This window comes from Canis aureus, chromosome 15 (genome assembly GCF_053574225.1).
Source record: "Canis aureus isolate CA01 chromosome 15, VMU_Caureus_v.1.0, whole genome shotgun sequence".
Lineage (NCBI taxonomy): Eukaryota > Metazoa > Chordata > Mammalia > Carnivora > Canidae > Canis > Canis aureus.
This window is the reverse complement of record NC_135625.1, coordinates 22,673,963-22,689,542: the sequence shown is the minus strand read 5'-3', so window position 1 is coordinate 22,689,542 and position 15,580 is coordinate 22,673,963.

The following is a 15,580-nucleotide window of genomic DNA, read 5'->3' as shown; positions in this document are numbered from 1 at the left end:
ACATGATAAGGTGAGGTGAGGTGAACAGCAGAGGCGTTGTGACGTAGTGTTAGGCAACTGTTGACCTTCTGTTGATTCATCAGGAGGGTCATCTGCCTCTAGGTTGTGACCGACCTCTGGTAACAGAAACTGCTGAAAGCAAGATCATGGATAAAGGGGGATTTCTGTATCCACTTGCTTCCAGGAGTGAAGATGCAATTTGTTTTCTGGGTCATAGGTGGTTCTTTTGTAAAATATTCTATCTTTAAATCAAAGTTTAAGTAAATGAGCTCAATGAAAGCTTGGCAGCAAATTCTTAGTCATTTACTTACAGAATTTCTCCTTTTTTCCCCTTCCGTTTCATGTTTTATTTTTTCCCTTCTTCCTTTCCTTCTTCCCTCCTTCTTTCCTTCCTTTCTTCTTTAGTATATTTAAGAAGTGCACAGAAACATGTATGTGTGTGTTTCTTCTACTCTCTCTACATCCACAGTGGCAACTGGTCACAGTTTGACCTTTCATTTATGAACTGATGTTTAGAACCTGAGAAAAAAATAAGTTTCTGAAAAATACCTTGATGTAAATAATAGTAGTAAACAGAGGAATAAAACTGACAGGCAAGTATAAAATTATATATCTTTATTAATCTTTATTCAAGTTTTTCAGAATGCTTTAACTGACCTATAAAATCCCATAAAGATCTGTAAAGTAGGGTCACCTTGATGGTTCAGTGGTTGAGCATCTGCCTTTGGCTCAAGTTGTAATCCTGGGGTCCTGGGATCGAGTCCTGCATCAGGCTCTCCACAGGGAGCCTGCTTCTCCTTCTGCCTTTGTCTCTGACTCTCTCTCTCTGTGTCTCTCATGAATAAATAAATAAGATCTTTTAAAAAAAGATCCGTGAAGTCAAAAATACAACGGTCCTCATTTTATGTATCAGAAAACCAAGGCAAAGGAAATAGTCTTCTTTGGCAAAAATTGTTAAGCAGGGGGCTACAAAATAATAAGCATAATAATAATGCAATTCAGGCCTCTAGACAAAGAACAAGCCAAAATCCTAGTGTAATTGTTTCAAATAGGTATTAAAGGAAATTAACAGGTTAGTATGAGAGTAGTGTGTATTTGGGAAGTTATCGTAGTCCCTTATTAGGTTCAGGAGGTAGCAGATCTGCTGCAAGCAGAAAATTTAAAGGAAAAGTCAAGATCTGAAAACATATCTTTGAGTAAGTATAAGGTAGTTCTTACGCATCACACCAAGGAGTTTGGCTCCGGGGAAGTAGTTTATCAAAGCAGTGTTTCGCAAAGCCGTGTCTGGGATTTCCATGAATAGATGACCTAGACACCAACAGGGAGAATAAAAAGGAAGCAGAAAAACTTATAGAGATAATACATGTAATACTAGTAATGCTAGTCATACTTCAAATTTATCACCTAAATTTACAAGTTAAACCAGTTCCCAAACTCAGATGTTCCAGTTGCAAATTATTGGCTCCTCTACCTATATATTATGTTATATACATTGTGTTAAAATAGGAGATAAATTTGAATTTGCACATGAGTCTGAGTTTAAAGTGACAACAGAGCATCATTTATTCAATAGTTGGGATAAAACTCAGAATAAAGGTAAGACTTAGAGATATACATTTCAGGGGAAATTAGGCAAGTAGAGTTTCTAGAGATAACATTCATCTACGCAGTGAAATAGGATTATAAATTACTTATTGAGGGAGGGAGATAGAGTTATTGGGTCCAATCATCCACATAAGTCTGGAACTTTCTCAAGCTTTTAAGCTTGGTGTAAGAATAAGGAGGATTGGGAGTGTGGGGAGGGTGAAGTGGATATTCCAGAATTGGCTCAATGGTCACAATTAAAGGTTAAGAGAAAAAGAAGTCTGTGGTGTTGATGTGAGGCCTTCCATGAATTGCTTAGCCAAGTGCTGAAGAATTTGAAATGGACCATATGCTGCTAGAGATGTGTCCATGCTATAATGTGACCAGGGACGAGGAACTCTTAGCACCATCACTGATCTACAGGTAATGCTGTTTAACTCTTAGCCACCTAGTGCACCCCATGGGGTCAGCACCTGGTTAATGACATCAACTCTGGAAGCTCACTTCTAGCTCTGAGTCACCCAAAACCTTAGATAGGTCTGTATGCACTGGAGCATCCAGAGTTCAAAGCATCAGATAATTTTCAATCAAAAGTTTAGCCTCACGGAGCATAAGGTTAACTGGAAGTCAGCTTTGCAAAATCCATAAAATAGAGTGAATAAAATAAAATGAGAATCATGAACATAGTAAGTAGTCACTGGAAAGGGAACTTATGTCCTCTATTATACATGATCCAGACTCTTACAAAGGAAAGAAAATGTAAGACTTGACCAAAAAAAATATATTTTGAAGAGAGAGTTTCAAGAGATTATTTTAAGTGCATATTACACTTTATCTATAAAGGACATTATCAGATATGCCATGAAAAATAGCTACTAATTTGGTCAGAATTATCCTCTTTAATTTTTTTGGTGACTGAAACACTAATAAAAGATACTAGAAAAATATAAGCCTGCTCTGAAGCAAACACATTAAGAGAAGACTTGGAATTTACTGGCCATCATCCTTAGTCCTGGTTCCAAGCATTGCAACTTTGCAGAAAAGCAAACATTTTTTCAGTGAGGCCGCAGGAAAAAATGGTGGGGAGACTCAAAATAGCATTTTTAATGTAATTGTTGAGGCACAGTAGAGTGATAAATTAAAAAAAGAAGAAGAAGAAATGAAAGAAACAAACCATATTTGCCAAGAATATATTCAGCAATAGTCACTTGAAATACAACCTGAGAGTCTGAATGCAATGCACTTAGCCACAGTCAGTTACTGCTAAGATCTTAGCTCGGTGTCTGTCCAATTAACTTAATATTTCCTTTAATTATGCCCACACCATTAAAAGGCATTCATTTTATGGACTGTGGGATGATAAAAAGGATGATTATTTTGCCCATATCTATGACGGCAGCTGAAGAAGTGCAGCCCTTCAGTTTTCTCACACACACAGTTCATAAATTCAAGAACAAAAAAGTCTGTGGCCCCGGCCCAGCCTTCCAAGCCGTGAGGCATGCAGTGAGGAAGTATTTTGACCACAAGACGGAAGCAGCACGGATGCTAGGAGACTGCAGACCTGCAGAAGGTGCATGGCCAACCCTACCTGCACCTCCATTTCCAGGAAACACAGGTCATTGGAGCTGCTGTGGGCGACAGGACATGAACTCAGTGTGATCATGGAAGGAGTATTTCTCCTTCTTGGTAAACTGTACACACAACACACACACACACACACACACACACACACACACACATACATACACTTTTCCTTTTTATTCAGTATGAAATAAGAAATATATTGAAAGGAAAGTGAACCTGTCCCTGGGGAAAGGCTCACAAGCTTGAATGAAATAACCAGTCAGCAAATGGCTAAACACTGGGTTTTTTTTAGTGGAAAATTTAATGGATTTCATATCGTGAAGCAAGATACATGGTAGAGGTTTGTGGGTTTTTGTTTCTTCTGAATGTAGTTGACAAAAATTCACTGATCCTTAATGGACATTCATTTGTCCAGGGACACAATCACAAACAAGACATAGTTTCTCTCCCTTAGCTTCCACTATAGAAAAGAACTATATTCAAGTTAAATTGCTGGTTCTCACAGACCCAGTAAAAGTTATTTTATTCTATTTTCTCTGCGAATAAATGAGAAGCAGAATAGTGTTGAATAACTTAGCATTCATGCCTACTACTGACTTTCTATGGCGTTTGCTGTTCATCAAAGATAAGGGTCAGTCCCACAAATAACACAGTATGGTCCAAAAACAGACATTAAAAAAAAAATGCAGTATGCTGCATGCCATGGTAGGAATACGCAGCACACACAGAGGCAAAGCAGCAAATGGAAAATTCTGTGTGCAGGGACATTAGGCTGGGTTTGCCAGATTGAGACACCAGAGCTGGTTGTGCAGGGGTAGAAGGGGATGGGGAATTCCAGGCAAGGGAAGAGTAGTGTCGTAGGACAGCAAGGTGGCGGGTCTGGGTATAGTACTTCCCGAAGATAGGCATTGACAAGATACACTTGTTTGCTGTTTCTATGCCACAGGAGAAAGAAAACTTAAGAATGTGTAGAGTTCCGGACACCAGAGAGAAATCATTACCACTTACTCTGGCTCTAGCTTTAGCTCCAGACAACATCAGCCCTCATTTTGATATATGGTAGAAGAAAAATATTTTGTTTCCATGACAGTCCCATTTTCAATAGGAGAGCGCAGCTGAAGTCCCTTTAGAAAGGAGGCCATAAGAAGGTAGATTTGCATTTGCTGAGAAGCAATAGTTCTACGAACAGAGAGCTTTGTGAATTTTTTTTCTTCAATGAAAATAGTGTGAAACCTAAGCAAAAAAGTATGTTCCCCTTCAAAATAAGACATAAACGTTATATATGTGATACTCATGTAAATCTATATTTCAGTGTTACAGAATTAAATGGGCATCCGGTGAAAAGTCAAGATTTTTGGTTGAGTAGTGTCAGAAAAACCTTCCTTGTATCAAACATAACAAACCTAATTGCCTCGTATGTAATATCACATCAGACCAGCAGAGTGTCTATTTTCTAGGTTTTTAGCAAACTCCAGAATTCTCTAAGTGTGTCTGGAATGCTCAAGGGCGTCCTACTTTCCCAAGTCTTTACCAGACTAATGGATAAATGAAGAATATCCCCATAATCATTTTGTGTAGAATTGCTTTGACCACGTATTCAGATCAAAACTGTATAGTGCAGATGGATTGCAGATGTTTATATTTGAGAGAGAGAGAGGCTAATTTCCCTTTCTTCACAACTACCCATGGCTTCTTTGATTTGAGTCGTTTTCTCATACAAGTATTTGCTTTTCCTGAATTCACCTGAATTATGAAATATGAGTGTATTCAAAGTGCTTTTAAAATTGGAAATAAGGGGCGCCTGGGTGGCTTAGTGGTTGAGCATCTGCCTTTGGCTCAGGTAGTGATCCTGGGGTCCTGCGATAGAGTCCTGCATCGTGCTCCCCGCAGGGAGCCTGCTTCTCCCTCTGCCTATGTCTCTGCCTCTCTTTCTGTGTCTCTCATGAATAAAGAAATAAAATCTTTTTAAAAATAAAATAAAATTGGAAATACTGCCTGAGGCCATACAACTATGGTTTTTATCAAAAATCTTAATTTCACTTTAAAAACCATGCCTGAATTACACTCTCAAACAATAAATGTTTGTTTTTATTCCCTAACCCCACCATGGGGACACATTTTCTGATTGTCTTGCAAATAAGTAGTTCATGAATACCTGAAGGTCAATGGATTCATAACAAATATCATTAACTGACTGGCCAAGTTGGATGAGTTTTGTGGTTGAAGATTGTATCAGTCAGTGGTGAAGCAAGAAATTTTCCAAAAGAATGATAAAGGACTATTTATAAGGTTAGGGCAGGTTTATAGGAAACTGTAAAAAAGCAGTATTCTGGAGACAGGAATGGTGGAGTACAGTTTCCATCTAGGCCTTTAGGAGGGACAAGAAGAAGCAGAACCCTGAGAGAAAGGGGGGCAAAAGAGAGACAGCACGAGCGAGCACTCTCTTATGAAGAGAGAGAGATTTCTAGAAGAAATGCAGTCAGCTTGCTGTGTTCCTTCCAGTGTCCCTACAGGTTGCACCCAACACATAGCCTGAAAACGAGAAAGACCCACTGATGTGAAGCCTAGAGGTTAATCCCAAGAGCCCAGAGCAGGGTGGAGAACAGTGATGAGTGAAGGGACAAAAAGAAGGTACACTACACAGCAACAGACTTACTATTTAGGACTTAAGTTTCAATGCCTAACCCGAAATATGCCAAAAATAGGTGTTAAACCAAACTTTCCAAACTTTCATCTGGTCATGTACTAATTCTTTTCTGGAATTCATTCATTCTTTTTTTTTTTTTCCTTACCGTTGGAAAGCGTTGCTTTAGTAAAGTAGAAAATGAACTAGATACAAGTATTCTAGCAGCTAAATCACATCTGGAGAGTGATTTAGGCAGGAAGAAGAAAATACGTCCAATCAATGTGTTTGAATATGTACCACAAAGAGAAAGAAAATTTACTGATTTGTATATTGCGTAGCTGAACCTTTACAGAGAAAGTACCAGGCTCAATGTCATATTACCTTAGACTGATGAAATGCAAGAAGCATTACCACAAGCAAAATTCTTTCTTTGAGTAATACTATGTGTTTGATTCCATATTTAATTATCATATTTCTTCTAAAACTTTTACCTACCTGCAAAAAAGTGAGATCCAATATGCAACAGAGTTTCTTATGCCTATTCTCTCTATAGTAAAAATATCTTAATAATAAGAAAGTTCAGTGAATCATTAAGTTGTAGATGTGTCCCATGTGTGAGAAATGCTGAGATGTCCCTCATCTGCTCCTCAATAAATTAAAATCTTTCAAAAATTAGTTGAACCATGAACTTTTTAAAATCTGATTTTCAATTTTTTTTTCTGTTCGATTTGGTTCTATTTTTGAGATCACTTCATTTATTTCTTTTTTTAAGATGTTATTTATTTATTTGAGAGAGAGAGAGCAGAGTGGGGGGAGAGAAGCAGAGAGAGTGGGAGAAGCAGACTCCTAGCTGAGCAGGGAGTTGGATGCGGGGCTGGATCCCAGGACCCCCACATCATGACCTGAGCTGAAGGCAGATGCTTAACCAATTGAGCCACTCAGGCACCCCAAGATCACTTTGTTTATTACTTTAGGTCGATCATGTATCTATTTCCCACCTGAACAGTGGATTGCAGCTGGTTCTTTGTCTAATTGTCTGCCTGGCAGGGACCTCTCAAAGTCAGGGCTCTGAGGGAGTGCAAACCGGGAGCAACGGGATTGGATGCTGTGTGATATTTTTCAAAACACAGTGTTGCCCACAAACCACCAAATTGCCAGACAGATCACTTGTCTTTGGAATAAACTCCACTAGTCAACATCTGTCTAGCTTTAGTCATTGGTGAGGCTCAGTGCCTATCACAGCAAACAGGTGGCTTTTACAGGATTGGCTATTTAAAAGGTAGCTGAATCCAGTTGGAATCAACTACTCTTATCTAAAAACAAACAAATGTGTTTTTTGTCTTTGTCCTCATCTGAGGGAGGACGTAAGTCCATTAACAATTCTATGGTTTTGTGAGAATAAAGCACATTATCCTAAGGTCTTAAATACTTCCAGTCATTACCAGGAATTTCTTAACATTCTTAGTTTTGGGGTTTTTTTTAAAGATTTTATTTATTTATTCATGAGAAACACAGGGAGAGAAAGAGAGAGAGAGAAAGAGAGAGAGAGAGAGAGAGAGAGGCAGAGGCACAGGCAGAGGGAGAAGCAGGCTCCATGCAGGGAGCCCGACGTGGGACTCGATCCCAGGTCTCCAGGATCATGCCCTGGGCTGAAGGTGGCGCTGAACCACTGAGCCACCCGGGCTGCCCAACATTCTTAGTTTTTATTCCCAGGTCCACTAATGCATTTATAAACATAGCTTTTAAATTTCGTGGAAATAGTTAAGGTGGTAGCTTTTCAGAATAAATCAAGTTCTTAAGTACTGCAGCTCTCAGAACCTTTGTTGAATCTTGACTGATATCTCCATTGGAATTTCTATCATGTCTTTTATGATTCAATGGCCTCTCATTTGCATGTATCATAAGTTAATTTGTAACATCATTAGCTACCTTTATTCGTCTCTAGATTATCTGCTTTTACCAGCAAGTGCATTTTTATATATTCCAAAGATCTAGCTCTGGCCTGTACCTAACAGGAGCTCATTAAACTTTTGTCAACTGAATCAGCATATTTAGTGTGAATTATTTGGCCATAATCTCTCATTTTGTGAAATATCTATAACCTTCAAAAACTATTTCTATAAAAAAGTATTTTTCTCCATTGAAAAAGTCAGGTCTTTCTTCTGAGATAAAAACTAAAAGTGATATTGTTGAAATTTTTCCTTTTTCTAAGATTTTGTTTATTTATTCCTAAGAGACACAGAGAGAGAGGCAGAGACATTAGACCGAGGGAGAAGCAGGCTCCTCAAGGAAAGCCTGATGTGGGACTCGATCCCAGGACGCCAGGATCACACCCTGAGCCAAAGGCAGATGCTCAACCACTGAGCCACCCAGTGCCCCTGTTGAAAATTTTCAGACACATCAGTTCATGGCATCCTGGATGCTCTATTCCTAGTGCTTCTGCATCACTTTTGAAACTTGGGTCTTGAACACTATTATCATCCCCAAGAAGCCTTTCTTTCAATATACCTTTCTCTGATATCTTATCCCATTTAGAGTAAAAAGGTTGGAATAATAGAAAGATTGTTGATTCTAAATTATATGGTGTTTTAATATTTAATAATTGTTAAAAAAATATTTAATAATTGTTTTATTATGTAACTATTTTCTTAGCTGTGAAATCATAAACCCCTACAGGGTCAGCAGTATGCCAGATTCTCTAAAGAAGCATATCCATATCAAGGCAAATCCCCAGCAAAAAGACGTGACATTTTTTCCAAAAAAAACTATCTTATATCTTGGGCTGGGCCACAGAATAATGTCAACAGAAACAATTTTGGTCCATTGTTCAAAAAAAAAAAAAAGCCCATACGGTCCATTGTTTCAAAAAAAAAAGCATTTATTATTTTATGCGTTTTTAAAATTTATTTATTCATGAGAGACAGAAGCAGAGACACAGGCAGAGGGAAAAGCAGTCTTATGCAGAGAGCTCAATGTGGGACTCGATCCTGGGACTCTCGGATCACGCCCTGAGCCGAAGGCAAGACGCTCAACTGCTGAGCCACCCAGGCGTCCCTTATTTTAGACTTTGAAGTCTGCTGTATCTCTTACGTGAAGGATGTGTTGCTTTCATGCCTTTTTTTTTTTATTGCTCCACTTTAAGTTTTTTCATTGAAATATATTTGAGACATAACATCGTACAAATTTAAGATGTACAACATGTGAATGTGATGTATTATATATATTTAATATGATTGTCATTGTAGTAATAATTAGTACCTCTGTCTATCACATTACATAATGATCCTTTCTTTTTAGTGGTTAGAAACATTAAGTTCTAGTCTCTTAGCAAGTGTGATGATTATAATATAATATTGATTTCTATATTCATTAAAATGTGCATTAGATCTCTAGTGATTATTGACCACTCATTGCAAGTTTGTACTCTTAAACTTCTATCCTATCCCCCCGTCCCTCAGCCTTTGGTAACCACCATTTTGCTTTCTGTTTTAAGAGTTTGACTTTTTTAGATTCCAGATATAATATCATACAGACCTTGTCTTTCTTTGATTTATCTCACTTAGCATAATATGCTCAAGGTCTGTTGAATGAGTCAGGTGACTATTTAACATATCTTTAAAAAACAAGAAGAGGCGAGTTTTCTCAACTCCAACAGTTAAAGGCTTTAAAAGATGAAATGTACATAATTTTCTAAAGCTACCTTTTGGTTTTCTGAGTGTTGGGTGTTTTTTTTTATTCCATCTTATCATGAGCTAGATACATCAAGAAAACTTGGAACATTGGAGGTATAATAGAATGGAACAATCTCACACTTTTTGGGATTCTCATTTCAGAATTATAATAAGTTCGATGTTACGGAACATCTCATCTTAGATTCAGTTAGGGCAATGGCCAAAAAGATGCTCTGTTAAATCATAGAATATTTACTTTACTTCTCCTTCCAAAGTATGAAATACATTCAAAATGTAACTAGGCATTATATATGCATGTATAATTAATATTTAAAATCATATATATTTCACAATATTCTCACACCCCCACACCTGAGAAGAACATGTGTCATTTTAACCACAACTGCTCTATAAGAGGCAAGAAGGATTGAAACTTGAAAATATCTAAGCAGTTTGTTTGCTATGATTCCACCATAATAGTAAAAATAACCCTTTGTACTTTCATCTGAGAATGCCGAAGAATTTGAAAACATCAATTCAGTAATCTTCACAAAAGCCCTTCAATTTAAGTTAAGATAAAGTGAATGCCAAAGTCAACCTCCTTTCCACGTTGCACATTTTTTCTTGTAAGAGAAAAGAGGCTGACATTTGCCTCCAAATTGAAAATAATGACAGCCCAGACCTTTCAGTTCTTATTGGGGGTAACAAGCCAAAAGTCTTAAGAAAAGGTGTTTGTGATTTTTTAAATGCAGGAGATGCACTAGAGAATGAGGGGGGGGGGGGGCGGGAGATGACAGTAAATAGTTTTTTTTTTTTTTTTTTTAATGCCATCATTTGTTTTATTCTTTAAGAAAGCACTGCTTTGGGACACCTGGGTGGCTCAGTAGTTGAGCATCTGCCTTAGGTTCAGGTCATGATCCTGGGGTCCTGGGATCCAGTCCTGCATCAGGGTCCCTGCAGGAGCCTGCTTCTCCCCCTGCCTGTGTCTCTGCCTCTCTCATGAATAAATAAATAAAATCTTTAATAAAAAAAAAAGAAAGAAAGAAAGAAAGAAAGAAAGAAAGAAAGAAAGAAAGAAAGAAAAAGAAAGAAAGAAAGAAAGAAAGAAAGAAAGAAAGAAAGAAAGAAAGAAAGAAGAAAGAGAAAGAAAGAAAGAAAGAAAGAAAGAAAGAAAGAAAGAAAGAAAGAAAGAAAGCACTGCCTCTGATGTTCTGATAAGAGACTTTAACAATATACAAATACACAAACACTCACACAGTGGCCATATCTTAGTCCCAACAGGTTTTCCTTCTGGACTAACAATAGTATCCCTGAGAAATGGGAGCTTTGCTTTGGTAGGCAAGCATGTACTTTCAGGGGATCAGCTGCTACTGACATTGCTGTGCCTATGTTCTCACTTGTTTGTACATAGCCAATTTCCCAGTGAAACCTACAGTTGATCCAACATCAGAGGATTAAACCCAGAAGCTGTCGAATCAGATGTGCCCATTAACTTAAGGATACTCTGATGTCAGTGCCATGGAAACAAGTTCAGGAGAATATTTCAGCTCAGCAGGGTGTACTCTGTGGGGCCAGGATTCACAGAGGCCAACACCAAAGTGATCATTCTACTCTCAGCCATGTGCTCTTCACTTGATCTGCCCAACATGACAGCCTGGTTCAGATGAACCATTTCCCAATGGAACAGAATCAAGAACCCAGAAATAAATCCATGCATATATGGTCAACTAATGTATGACAAGGGAGCCAAGAACATACAATGGGCAAAGGAAGGTCTTTTGGGAAAATTGGATATCTACATGCAATTTATGAAATTGGACCCCACCCCTATCTTATATCATTCACAAAAATCAACTCCAAATGGATTAAAGACTTAAACAGAAGATCTTCTGAAACCATAGAACTTCTAGAAGAAAATGTAGGAAACAATCCCCTTGACGCCAATCTTGGCAATGATTTTGTGGATATACCAAAAGCACAAATAACAAAAGCAAAAATCAACAAGTGACTCTGAGGATCATGGAACAGTAGCATCTTAGCATTGCTGCAGCCTTAGACCACGGCAGATACTGGATTGGGCCCTGTGATACTGCACCAGAAATGTGAAAGCTTTGCTAGCAGGTCCTGGCTCCTGGAAGGCTATGGACTTGTCCCTCCTCATGAGTATTTTCCTCCTTGTTCTGGACTCTAGCAGTCCCTCCCCTATGTAACCTTTTGTCCAGAGCTCATTTTTTCACACCCAGCCTGGCCTCTGGGGCAAAATGACCAAGGCAGGGAAGAGGTAAGGCATCTATGAGCTTTGGTGTTTGCATGATAAGTGGTAGGAGTCACATTTCCATGGATGACTCTGGGATAAGGGCCCTCTAGCTCCCAGGGCATCCGGGCATTTTTAATCCCAAGATTCCCCTGCCACCAGTAGAATTCCCAAGAGATCAGGCTTCCTCTAGAAAAAGTGATCACAGCTATAGCCACTCAAGAACCTGATTCAGCAATTCTCTGAGTCTGTCCCTAATACCAAGGGACATCCCAGCCCATCCTCTCCTTGCCCTTCCATGAGGACTGGCTCCTGTAAAAGGCACTACCTCCCAAAGGTCTCATCTCCTAGGACCATCACATTGGGAGTTAGAATTTCAGCATATGATTTTTGGAGAACACAAACATTCAGCCCATATCATGTACCCACCCTACTTCCATGGGGAGGATAGCTTTCACATAGACTCTTCCCACTCTAGTGTGGCCCTTCCATCTTAATCTTCCAGAGTGCAACAGACAAGGGGCTGTTGTGTGTAAGGATCTGCTGAAATTTCCACAATAACAGTGGAAAGTAACCCAAAGGATGACTTATGAAGACTGCACAGGCCCATCCCACCCTTCGCTCTCTGCACAGTTCCTAGCCTATCAACAAGTACCTTACCTAGACGGATAACCCACACATAGACCTTCCAAGAACAAGCAATAATGAAAATACATATGACTGCCTAAATCTAGATTTTGAAAACAATTCTCAGAAGGAAGCAAAAGCTGTAGAGATGACCTTTAACAAAAGAATTCAGAGCAGTTTAGTTTTCCGAAGCCATAACTTCGGACTTCTCCATTCCAGACCAGAATTTTCTCGTTATAACTATAAAAGGTTTTCTAGGGTAAGAGGAAAATATCCTTCAAAGATAGATTCCTCCTTGTGATGGTAAATTTTAGGTGTCAATTTGGCTGGGCCACATTGGTATTCAGTCAAATATTATTCTGAATGTTTCTGTGAGGGGGGGTTTTGAAGGAGATTTACATTTAAATCAGCAGACTTTGGGGACACCTGGGTGGCTTACTGGTTGCACTGGTTGCATCTGCCTTTGGCTCAGATCATGATCCTGGGGTCCTGGGATGGAGTCCCACATGGGGCTCCCCGGAGGGAGCCTGCTTCTCCCTCTGCCTATGTCTCTGCCTCTCTCTCTCTTTCTGTCTCATGAATAAATAAATAAAATCTTTAAATCCGTGGACTTTGAGTAAAATAGATGGCCAACCATAAAATGGGTGGATGTCATCAAATCAGCTCAAAGGCCTGAATAAAACAAAAGTTTGACCTCCTCTGAGCAAGAGAGAATTTCCAGCAGACTGCCTTTGGAAACAAACAGAAACTCCTTTCGGGGTCTCCATCCTACCAGTCACCCCCATCAGATATTGGACTTGCCAAACTTTCACAGTCACAGGAGCCAATTCCTTAAAATAAATTATATATGTACACACACACACAGCCTATTGGTTCTGTTTCTCTGGAGAACCCTGGATGAAATACTCCTCTTAGAAAGCAAAACCATTTCTTCTCATTTTTAATAAGTAGGTTTTCAGGTCTCTCCTCAACTCAGGTTCAAAACCATTTCCAGGTCCAGACCAAACCAAGGTCACCTTGTTCATTAATATAAACAGCTACTAAGTAAATCTGATGGTCCCATAAGCATTCATGTTCTGAGGCCACAGACAGGAAGAAACAAGTTTATTTATAAAAGGGTCTGAGGATAAGGAAGGACGATGGGGAAAGATAAGTAACCAGAGGGATTTTTGTAAATGGCTTTAAGTCACCCACTTCAAACTAAGCAAAGGATTTAGCTGCCTTCTCTAGAGAGAAGACACTTACATTGATCGCATAACAAAAATACGATGCACTGAGGGAAGTAATGCCAAGCAAGTAATATTATGGAACATATTTGATAAATGTGTGTCTCTTAGCAATTTTGCATTGTGAAATGAGATTGAAATACCCAAGAAATGGGATTATTAATAGCTCTACTTGAAATGTGGCATTTTGAAAAATGGCTGATGACCATATCAAGTGTGACTGCAATTCTTAATAAGCTGCTTTCTTTGGAAAACTCTTGTAATTTGTTATTAACAATAGTTATTAAGTGGCCCTGGGCCCTATTATTGTCGTTGCTACTGTTGTCATTTACATTTATTACGGAACAATATAGATTGGAAGAAGCGCTTAGGGATCTCATATGGGAGATGTTCTCTGATTGAACATGTAACTACGTAACATTTATGAGCCCACTCTTTTCCTTCTCGAAGATACCTGGGTAATAAGCTAAAGTAAGTGTCTTACTAGACTATATAAATTGTTTCTTCTTAATTTCAAGCCTTTTTTAAAAAAAGATTTTATTTATTTATTTATTCATGAGAGACACAGAGAGAGGCAGAGACACAGGCAGAGGGAGAAGCAGGTTCCCTGCAGGAGCCTGGTGGGGCACTTGATCCCAGGACCCTGGGATCACACTCTGAGTCAAAGGCAGATGCTCAACCACTGCACCACCCAGGCACCCCTATTTTTATTTTATTTTATTTATTTATTTATTATTTATTTATTTATTTATTTATTTTTAAGATTTTACTTATTTATTTATTTGACAGAGAGAAAGAACATAGCAGGTGGAGTAGCGAGCAGAGGTAGAGGGAGAAGTAGGCTCCCAGCTGAGCAGGGAGCCTGACGTGGACTCAATCCCAAGTACCCCAGAATCATGACCTGAAGCTGAAGGCAGATATTTAACCACCTGAGTCACCCAGGCACCCCAACTTCAAGTCTTTTAAGAGGCTCTATTTTCTTGACCGTAAAAAGAAAGATAGTATCTATGTCACAGATTTATAGTAAAAATGAAACCTTATAATGTATGTGAGACATCTAGTATCATGCCTAGCACTGGATGTACGTTCAACAAATAGTAAACATTATTACAACTGCTACCTATGAGCTCTTCCATTGGGGATGAAAAGATCATGCATGTGCCTTGTCTAATGCTGGAGTCATCACTTGGGTCTGCCCTTGACATTAGAGCCACACTGAATTCTGTGAATGACTGTGTTCTCTGTTAGTCATGTGTTTGCTTACTTCACTGTATCCCAGCTTATTTTTCTCATTTTCACTCTCCCTATCCCGCTCTATCCCAGTAAACCTGGACTTGTCACTAACCACCAAACACCCCTCAAGCTTTCCACTGCTGTTAGCATTTGCGTCTCTGTCACAGATATGTACTAAATAAATGCCCTACACTCTCCTTCATTCTCTGTCAAAAGCCCTTTCTTCCTTCACAGCCCACATCAGACGTGACCTTCTCCATGAAGCCACTGATTTATCAATGTGCTCCTTTCTTATTTTATGTCCCCATACCATGACTTTGCCCTCATTGTGTTGTCCTTCTCTGCTACAGCTCACTACCTTTGTAGATCATAAGTTCCCAGAAGACCAGAATTATGTCCCACGCATCTTTAATCCACATTGTCATTTGGCATATTTTGTTTGCACACAATACTCAAATATTGGCTAAATTGAAAGGCAAACTCCAGAAATCAGATGATACTTTAATATATTCTATAACAATGTTGATATTGATTATCCCATTGAACTTGGACTTGAATTCAAGTGCACAGTTGGTGATTCTCAGTGTTAAACAAAAATAACCATTTCCCCTGAGCAGAGTCCCACTCCTTAGGGGCTAGTATGTGTATTTGAGATCTTTAACTTATGACCTACCAGTGTGTATAATCTCTTCCCTTGAAAAATTAATTTTTTTTTAAATTATATTTTTTAAAATCTCAAATTTCTATCACTGCTATGAACTCTGAGTATTATGAA